A 10465-nucleotide genomic window follows, 5' to 3' on the forward strand; every position below is an offset into this window, starting at 1 on the left:
AGCATTAGCCCATAAAACTCTTAACTACTGACTTTTAAATGCGGTAGGAGTCTTGCCAGGAGAGGGTCTACCGCTCATTTTTTTCCAGTGATCGTAATACCGGCGTTGGGAAAATCCCATTAAAAAGATAGGATACACAATTGACGTAAGGGGATGCTAAAATCACGGGAAAAAAGTGAGCGGTACACCTATACCTGCCTGACTCGTAATACCAGCGGGCGTTAAAAATCAGCATACTTTTTAGTATGGGTGGGGACACAGCAGGCAATATCAGCTATTTCAAATGACAAAATAAAGGTAACTTTGCTGTTTGTAAACAATTTAACCCCTTAAGAACCGGGCATTTCAGACAAAAATTTCCCCAAAAGACCAGAGCATTTTTAGCATTTTTGCTATAACAACATTTAAACAGAAATAGAGCCTTTTTTTACATTTACCTATTAAAACTGTATTTTTTTGTTAGTATACAACCCAAAGTATTGATCTAGGCCCATTTTGGTATATTTCATGCTACCATTTCACCGCCAAAAGCGATCAAATCAAAGAAAACAGTTCACTTTTTCACAATTTTAGGTTTCTCACTGAAAATAAACAGCTTGTGCAATTATGGCACAAATGGTTGTAAATGCTTCTCTTGGATCCCCTTTGTTCAGAAATAGCAGACAGAAGGCCGGTAAGGTAAATGCCGATGCGCACCACACTATGCCCAGCAGTGAAGGGGTTAATTAGGTAGCTTGTTGGGTTAATTTTAGCTTTAGTGTAGAGATTAGCCTTCCACTTAACACATCCCACCCCCTGATCTCTCCCTGACCCCCCTCAAACAGCTCTATTCCCTCCCCCACTTTACAATTGTCACCGCCATCTTAAGTACTGGCAGAAAGACTTCCAGTATGAAAATAAAAGCCTTTTTTTATATATATATTGTTTAATATATTTGCTGCAGTGTAGGTCTCCAACCCCAACCTTCCTGATTCCCCCCCCCCCCCCAAAAAAAAAAGCTCTTTAACCCTCCCCCTCTACCTATTTGCTGCCCTATTAGGTACTGGCATCTGTCTGCCAGTACCCAGTTTGTTGCAAAATTGGAATTTTTAAAAAATAAAAGTCCCATTTTTTTTTTCTGTAGTGTAGCTGCCCCCCTCAATACACTACCCCCTCCCAGATCCCTTTCTGTTAATGGATCCCACATGGGATCCCCCTCATTGCCCCTACTCCCTCCTTCCCCCTCAATGACACAGTTTATTTTTATTTTTTTCTATACCCTGTAGCGTGGCCGAGTGGTCCCACCCACTCCCGCCCTCCTCTTGCCTCTTACAGCGATGGGCCGCCCACCCGCCTCCCTCCTTACACTCCCACCCACCAACGATCGGCACCACTGCTGTCCTCTGCAAATCTACTTCTGCAAATCTATTTCTGAAGTGCCTCATTCGTGGGGCAGGCAGAAATAGCGCAATCTCACTATTTTGAACAAGATTGCAGCAGAGAGAAGCCCAGGACTGCAGCGACATACAGGGTACGTCGCTGGTCCTTAAGGGCATAACAACAAGCGTTGTACAGGGAACGGTGCTGATCTTTAAGAGGTTAATACACTGCATCAGGTAAAATAGATAATTTGGAACACATTAAAGGAGAGAAAAATAAGAGTACACTGTCCCTTTAAGGGCAGTTTACTTATTTGTTTTATGTTAAAGGGACAGTGTACACCAATTTAGATAGATAGATAGATAGATAGATAGATAGATAGATAGATAGATAGATAGATAGATAGATAATAAGATGGATCTACAACCTGCCCTAATAAAAGGCTTTCCCTGCATTAGCATTGTAAACATTTTGCACACACCTATGTATAGACTAGATGTTATGGGCGCCCCTACAGCAATTGGACCCTGGTGCGGCTACACCTGCTGCACCAATGGTAGTTCCTCCCCTGATATATATATATATTAATAGCGAGTGCTAGTATTATAATATATTATTATATATCTCAAAATAACAAGAATATTGTGTCAGACCTGAGGAAGATAGGAAACTCTCGAAAGCTTGTCTTTTGCTATATAATGTTAGTCCAGTAAAAAAAGGTATTACTGCATACTGCAAAACTGTTGTTTTTTCATATTTAAGTACTGGACTAGTACAGCTAGTAGCTATTCCAATCTACTTGACCAATAATAAATAAATATATGTACTGTATATATACACACACACAGTATGCTCTGGTTATTATAACTGTAGGCTGCCCTGCATGAGTCCTGTAAACTTAGCCATGTGATAACCAAGGATACACTACCATTTTTTTTTCTTTTTATTAAATATAGCATTTAAAAAGGGTTGGTTGATATGCGTTGGCCACTTGGTTGAACTTGTCCCATCTATACTGATTCGTTGGTGGGCACAAGATCAGGAACTGAGAAGTTGTGAATGACTAAATAGATGACTAAATATGAGACGTATATGATAGTGTAAGAAAATCATCTGAAGTTAATCTATTGGTAAAAATGCAGTTTCCTTAATCAGAAATCACAAACAATTTCAAACACTTATTCTGCCCAAAAAAGTATAGAGCAATAAAAATTGCATAAGTGACATTACAAGAATAAAAATCAGGCAATTACAAACATATTTAAAAGAAAAATGGTTACATGTTTCCTGACAACCAGTAATTTATTAGTTTGTGTAAATATCCTAATGTGATGACTCAGAAAAGTAATTCTAAATACATGCTCAGCACTATCAGTGGCGTCACTAGGGTTGGTGTCACCCGGTGCGGTAAGTTATGGTGTCACCCCCCCCCCCCCCCCCAGAAAGCAGACACACACAAAAACACAGGCAAACACACATACAAACACTCAGACACACTTAAAACATACTCAGATGCACACACAAACACTCGGAAACACACTCAGACACACACACACACAAAAACACTCAGACACACACACACACAAAAACACTGAGACACACACACACACACAAAAACTCAGACACACACATACAAAATATGTAAACTGCACTGCATTAATTATAAAGCTCATGCCTAGAGCTGCTCCCTGGCTCAGCAGAGCATCAAATGAAAGATAAACAGAGCACTCTAAAAATAAATCACTAAAGAAAAGTTTTAGGTGCAAACTATGAAAATTCTGCTCTCTGACTCTGTTCCAAGTCTGTCAGTGCACAGCCACGGGCCGCGTGCCTACCGCTTCTTATGGCCAATCAGCTCTGCAGTCTGCCCACCCCCAGACCCCCGCCCGCCCTCCTACCTGTTCAGTGTGCACTTAGTGTACCGTAACCGTAATGGTCTGGTGGGCATCATATGTGGCTGCTTCACTTTAAAGACAGTGTCAAACAGTCATGCGGTCAGGTGCCAGGCATCCCCTCATGATTTGCCAGTTCCCGTTTAGAGAGACAGCACAGCAGTGAGTGACTCCACTGCTCCACATGTCACTGAGCAGTGAGCACAGATAGGCAGGCAGGTTTAGGCTAGGAGCAGCCGGGAAAACTATTTGTTGAAATTGCAGCACTGGCTCAAGGGGCAAAAAAATTGTGTGTCTACATCTTCCCCAGTCCCACCAATGTTCACAAATGCCAGCCCCTCTAATAAAAAAAAAATCTATGCATCTCAACATTGTATTTCTTTGAATTTCAATAAAATTAAAAAAAAAAAAAAAAAAAAAATTTTTTTTTTTTTTTTTTTTTTGGTGTCACCCCCTGGTGGGTGTCACCCCCTGGTTGGTGTCACCCGGGTGCGGCCCGCCCCCCCAGCCCCCCCCTAGTGACGCCACTGAGCACTATTATTCAGTAGGGAGCTTAATTATTGGCACTCCCTGAATTTTGGACTCTGTGAATAGTGAATCAGCCAAGGACATTTTTCCTACCTTAGACACAGAACTGTGTCTGGCATATCATTTTACTACCAGGCCTGTTCTTGCAAGTATGCACTTGAGTCATAAGAACTGCTGCTTTACTGTGTGTGTGTGTGTGTGTATATATATATATATATATATATATATATATATATATATATATATATATATATATATATATATATATATATATATATATATATATATATATATATTTTATATATAATTTATATATATATATATATATATATATTATATATTTTCTCTCTCTCTCTCTCTCTCTCTCTATATATATATATATATATATATATATATATATATATATATATAAATATATATAAATATATACAAAACACGGAAGGGAACTGCACTCTCATACCGGACCGGGTACACATCCTATGACCCTGCAACATGCTCAGCCCTGGGTGCCACTGGCACTCACAGGAAGCTGTGCTGTCCCCAGAGCCACAAGCAGTTAACCCCAGACAGGTCTGGGTGCAAGAGCCATAGGGAAAATTACAAAACAAATTAATACAACACACAGAGAAAACCCAGCACTCATTACTTTGTTTTGTAATTTTCCCTATGGTTCTTGCACCCAGACCTGTCTGGGGTTAACTGCTTGTGGCTCTGGGGACAGCACAGCTTCCTGTGAGTGCCAGTGGCACCCAGGGCTGAGCATGTTGCAGGGTCATGGGATGTGTACCCGATCCGGTATGAGAGTGCAGTTCCCTTCCGTGTTTTGTATATGTCTAGGGTGGTTACATATTCCTGTGCACCCTTCCCTTGTTTTCAGTTTGTTTGGATTTGAAAGCTTGCATTGTGTGGCTGTTTTAGGGTCTCAGGTATTGGAAAGGACCTTGACATGGTACCTGAGCTTGTCCCATTTGGCCAGATGCGGTGACTAACCTTTCCATTTTTGCTTTTAAATCTTAGCTGAGAGCTTGTAAGTGAGTGCTGGGTTTTCTCTGTGTGTTGTATTAATTTGTTTTGTAATTTTCCCTATGGTACTTGCACCCAGACCTGTCTGGGGTTAACTGCTTGTGGCTCTGGGGACAGCACAGCTTCCTGTGAGTGCCAGTGGCACCCAGGGCTGAGCATGTTGCAGGGTCATGGGATGTGTACCCGGTCCGGTATGAGAGTGCAGTTCCCTTCCGTGTTTTGTATATGTCTAGGGTGGTTACATATTCCTGTGCACCCTTCCCTTGTTTTCAGTTTGTTTGGATTTGAAAGCTTGCATTGTGTGGCTGTTTTAGGGTCTCAGGTATTGGAAAGGACCTTGACATGGTACCTGAGCTTGTCCCATTTGGCCAGATGCGGTGACTAACCTTTCCATTTTTGCTTTTAAATCTTAGCTGAGAGCTTGTAAGTGAGTGCTGGGTTTTCTCTGTGTGTTGTATTAATTTGTTTTGTAATTTTCCCTATGGTTCTTGCACCCAGACCTGTCTGGGGTTAACTGCTTGTGGCTCTGGGGACAGCACAGCTTCCTGTGAGTGCCAGTGGCACCCAGGGCTGAGCATGTTGCAGGGTCATGGGATGTGTACCCGGTCCGGTATGAGAGTGCAGTTCCCTTCCGTGTTTTGTATATGTCTAGGGTGGTTACATATTCCTGTGCACCCTTCCCTTGTTTTCAGTTTGTTTGGATTTGAAAGCTTGCATTGTGTGGCTGTTTTAGGGTCTCGGGTATTGGAAAGGACCTTGACGTGGTACCTGAGCTTGTCCCATTTGGCCAGATGCGGTGACTAACCTTTCCATTTTTGCTTTTAAATCTTAGCTGAGAGCTTATAAGTGAGTGCTGGGTTTTCTCTGTGTGTTATATAAATATATATATATATATATCTCAATCTATATATCTCCGGCCAACAAATACGAGGAAGAGGCCACACCCGCGGAGAAGTGGGTGGCATGGCAAAACCTCCTATGCCTCCAAGGTAACCATACCCACGAATGACAATCCAGGACTGGTCTTAAACATCAGTGATCGGGCCCTAACCGAGCCTGAGATTCGCCTCCTTAATAAGGGCTTGAACTTTGTGCCAACACGCAAGGCTGATCCATTTGATGTATACATCGATTGCCAAAAGTTCCAGAGATTGTTGCGACTCAAAGATCACTTTAAAGATGGTGACATCTCAACCACTATGACACCTTTTAAAAAGCAGAGCTATTTGATCCCATCAGTTCAAATCCAAGCATAAAAACATACATGCGCTTGGTTACACAAGAATTGCAGGATAGCTCTACAACCAGGTTTCACCATAATTTAGCCCAGGATGAAAAATATGCCATTAGAACACTGGCTGATGATCCTACAATCATTATGCTGTTGTGGTACAGAACTATAGCGATTATAAACATGAAATCATGGGAACAACTACAGGATACCAATATATATCTTAAACTGAATGGTGATCCCACTCCCACATTTCAAAAATTGATCTTTGCTGCAATTGACAGAGGACTTACAAATGGCTGGATGAAGAAACAGCTGAAATCTGAAGGTTTTACACCGAATCTGCCCGATCCTGTATACGTTACCAAAAGTACACAAGAGTATTGAACATCCCTCAGGACAGCCTATCATATCCGCCAGGGGATCGTGTACATCAAAGTTGGCAATTTATGTTGATTATTATCTCCAACCCTGTGTGAGGCAAATGACGACATCTTTTTTGAGGGACTCATCCCAACTACTAGATTCATTAAAATCAGTAATGATTGAAGAAAATTGACTACTTGTCACTGCAGACGTTACAAGTTTGTATACGATCATACCATAAGAGGATGGCAAAGCATCTGTCCGTGATACTCTGAATAAGCATCCCTTTGTAGGACCACCTGTGGAATACTCCCTTTTCCCTAGTTGCATATTTATATTTATATTCTAAAAACAATTAGAATTTCCAGACTAGCCGGAAAAGCTCAAAATCTATGAGCGCTCCAGATATATATATATATATATATATATATATATATATATATATATATATATATATATATATATATATATATACACAGTCATATGCAAAAGTTTAGGCACCCCTGACAATTTCCATGATTTTCATTTATAAATAATTGGGTGTTTGGATCAGCAATTTTATTTTGATCTATCAAATAACTGAAGGACACAGTAATATTTCAGTAGTGAAATGAGGCTTATTGGATTAACAGAAAATGTGCAATATGCTTCAAAACAAATTAGACAGGTGCATAAATTTGGGCACCCCAACATAAATATCGCAATAATATTTAGTAGAGCCTCCTTTAGCAGAATCAACAGCCTCTAGATGCTTCCTATAGACTGTAATGAGTGTCTTGATTCTGGATGAAGGTATTTTGGACCATTCCTCCTTGCAAAACATCTCCAGTTCAGTTAGGTTTGATGGTTGCCAACCATGGACAGCCCGCTTCAAATCACCCCACAGATTTTCAATGATATTAAGGTCTGGGGACTGGGATTGCCATTCCAGAACATTGTACTTGTTCTGCTGCATAAATACCAGAGTAGATTATGAGCAGTGTTTTGGGTCGTTGTCTTGTTGAATTATCCAGCTCTAGAGTAACTTCAAATTTGTGACTTATTCCTCAACATTATTCTCAAGTATCTGCTGATATTGAGTGGAATCCATGCCGGTTCTAGACAAATTTTACTGGGGGGGCAAAGGTGGGGCCAGTGTTTAATCAGGGGGGCACATTAAAAAACAGAAACAAATTTTATATATATATATATATATGTGTGTGTGTGTGTGTATGTGTGTGTGTATAAATGTATACATACACACACACATCCATTCATATATACATATATATATATATATATATATATATATATATATATATATATATATATACACACATACACACACACACACACACACACATATATATATATATATATATATATATATATTATATACACACACAAATCAATACACATACATATGCAGTATATATTTACTTTATTTTGTTAACCCCACACTTTGACTAGACAGTGTTTCAGGGACAGGGAAGCAGATAAATAGCCTTGATTTTTTTCAGTCAGCTCAGGTGGGGCCACAGGGGGGGCCAGGGACATTTTTACAGGGGCACTGGCCCCTGTGGGCCCCTGTGTAGAACCGCCCCTGCATGCAACCCTCAACTTTAACAAGATTCCCTTTACCGGCACTGGCCACACAGCCCCACAGCATGATGGAACATTCACCAAATTTAACTGTGGCTAGCAAGTGTTTGTCTTGGAACGCTGTGTTCTTTTGCCGGTATGCATAACGCCCCTTGCTATGAACACATAACTCAATCTTTGTTTATCAGTCCACAGCACCTTCTTCCAAAATGAAGCTGGCTTGTCCAAATGTACGTTTGCATACCTCAAGTGACTCTGTTTGCGGCATGTGTGCAGAAAAGGCTTCTTCCGCATCACTCTCCCATATGCTGAATTGTTGAACGATGCACAGTGACACCATCTGCAGCAAGATGATGTTGTAGGTCTTTGGAGGTGGTCTCTGGGCTGTTTTTTGACCGTTCTCACCATCCTTTGCCTCTCCAATATTTTAATTCTGGCCTTAACAAGAATTGTGCCTGTGGTCTTTCATTTCCTCACTATGTTCCTCACAGTGGACCCTGACAGCTTAAATATCTGTGATAGCTTTTTGTAGCCTTCCCCTAAACCATAATGTTGAACAAACTTTGTTTTCAAGTCATTTAAGAGTTGGTTTTAGGCCCCCATGTTGCCATTCTTCAGAGGAGAGTCAAAGAGAACAACAACTTGCAATTGGCCACATTAAATACCTTTTCTCATGATTGGATGCACCTGTCTATAAAGTTCAAGGCTTAATGGGCTCACCAAACCAATTGTGTATTCCAATTAATCAGTGCTAGGTAGTTACAGGTATTCAAATCAACAAAATGACAAGAGTGCCTAAATTTATACACCTGTCTAATTTCGTTTTGATGCATATTGCACATTTTCTGTTAATCCAATAAACCTCATTTCACTACTGAAATATTACTGTGTCCTTCAGTTATTTGATAGATCAAAATGAAATTGCTGATCCAAACACCCAATTATTTATAAATGAAAATCATGGAAATTGTCAGGGGTGCCTAAACTTTTGCATACGACTGTGTGTGTATATATATATATATATATATAAATAAATATATATATTTTGTGTTTTAATCTATTAGAAAGATTAACTGATCAGTCTGACTCCTAATCAGAAAAGTGAGGGATTTCAGCACTCCAAAAATGCTATGCAAAAATAATTTTGCTATTCCAGTATATTACCCAGAGACACAGTGAGTACACATCAAGAAAAAAAAAAGAGCCACAATATGTGCAGTGAAAACAGCAATCAATTTATTAGTTACAGAAGAATGATATTTAGTTTCTAGCAAGTATTTTATCACCACATTGCTACACAGTTTAAACAAGGGATCCCTTTAACATATGATCGGCTAGCTAGCTTTCACCTAGATTACAAGTTGTGGCGTTATGGCTGCTCGCTAATATCGTATACGTTATTTTCATTGTGCACCTTTCATAACTTAGGTATTACGAGTCTGAAAACAACCTCGTAACGCGTTGCGGGAATACGAGTATCGCGTTTATTTCCCAAGCATAATCATGGGCACCTAATAAATTCTCCTAAAGAGATCAATGCAAAATGAAGAATACACATTTTTCTTCTAACACTCGATCTTGCGAGAAATACACACTGCTCTGTCATATTACATATACAACATCATGGACAAGAAAAACAGTCAGCTCAAATGTACAAACAACAATCGATCACGCAACATAGCACATACGCATTCAACATTCATAATCTGAAACAATAAATACTACACAACATTTACACTAAATGAGGAATAGGAAAATATGTTGCAATCTGCAACACGGAACAAAACAACATGAAAACAGAAATGCACACTGATACACAAACAAAACATTCGCATTGCCGATTACGAAACATTATTACAAATAAAAAACATTTACAACACTTAACAAATACGAGACCATCACAAATCACCATTTACATTTGGAGATAATACATTTAGAGAATGTTAGGCAAAACGATCACTATGACATCATTGCATTATACACATTCCACAAATACATATGTGCACTTACAAACTCAATATGAGCATGAGCAAATTAACTAAGGTGCAGGTCTAGGCGTTGGAGGGTTTGGTGAGATTAGAGAGAGATTAGAGAAAGAGTTAGTGTGAGAGTTAGTTTTTGAGAGAGAGAGAGTGAGTTAGTGAGCGAGAGTTTGTTTGGGTGAGTGTGCGAATGCTGTTTTTTGGTACATTCCTTATATAAACACATTTACACGCAAACACATTCAATACATACATACACTTATCACTAACACTACATACACTCCATACCCCATTCCCTTTCATCCCATACCCCACATTCCCTCTCATCCCATACACATCCCATAGTTAGATTTTGTTTGATTTATACCAAATTATTGTTTACATATCCTAATTTTCGTCTTTTTTACCATATACGTTTGTCTGTTTAATACTCCTTACCCTCTTTTTTTATCCCATTCACACTTTGAGCAATTTTTACTTTTAGTTCATTATTTTGACCCCCT

Source organism: Bombina bombina, chromosome 5 (genome assembly GCF_027579735.1).
Source record: "Bombina bombina isolate aBomBom1 chromosome 5, aBomBom1.pri, whole genome shotgun sequence".
NCBI classification, from domain to species: Eukaryota; Metazoa; Chordata; class Amphibia; order Anura; family Bombinatoridae; genus Bombina; species Bombina bombina.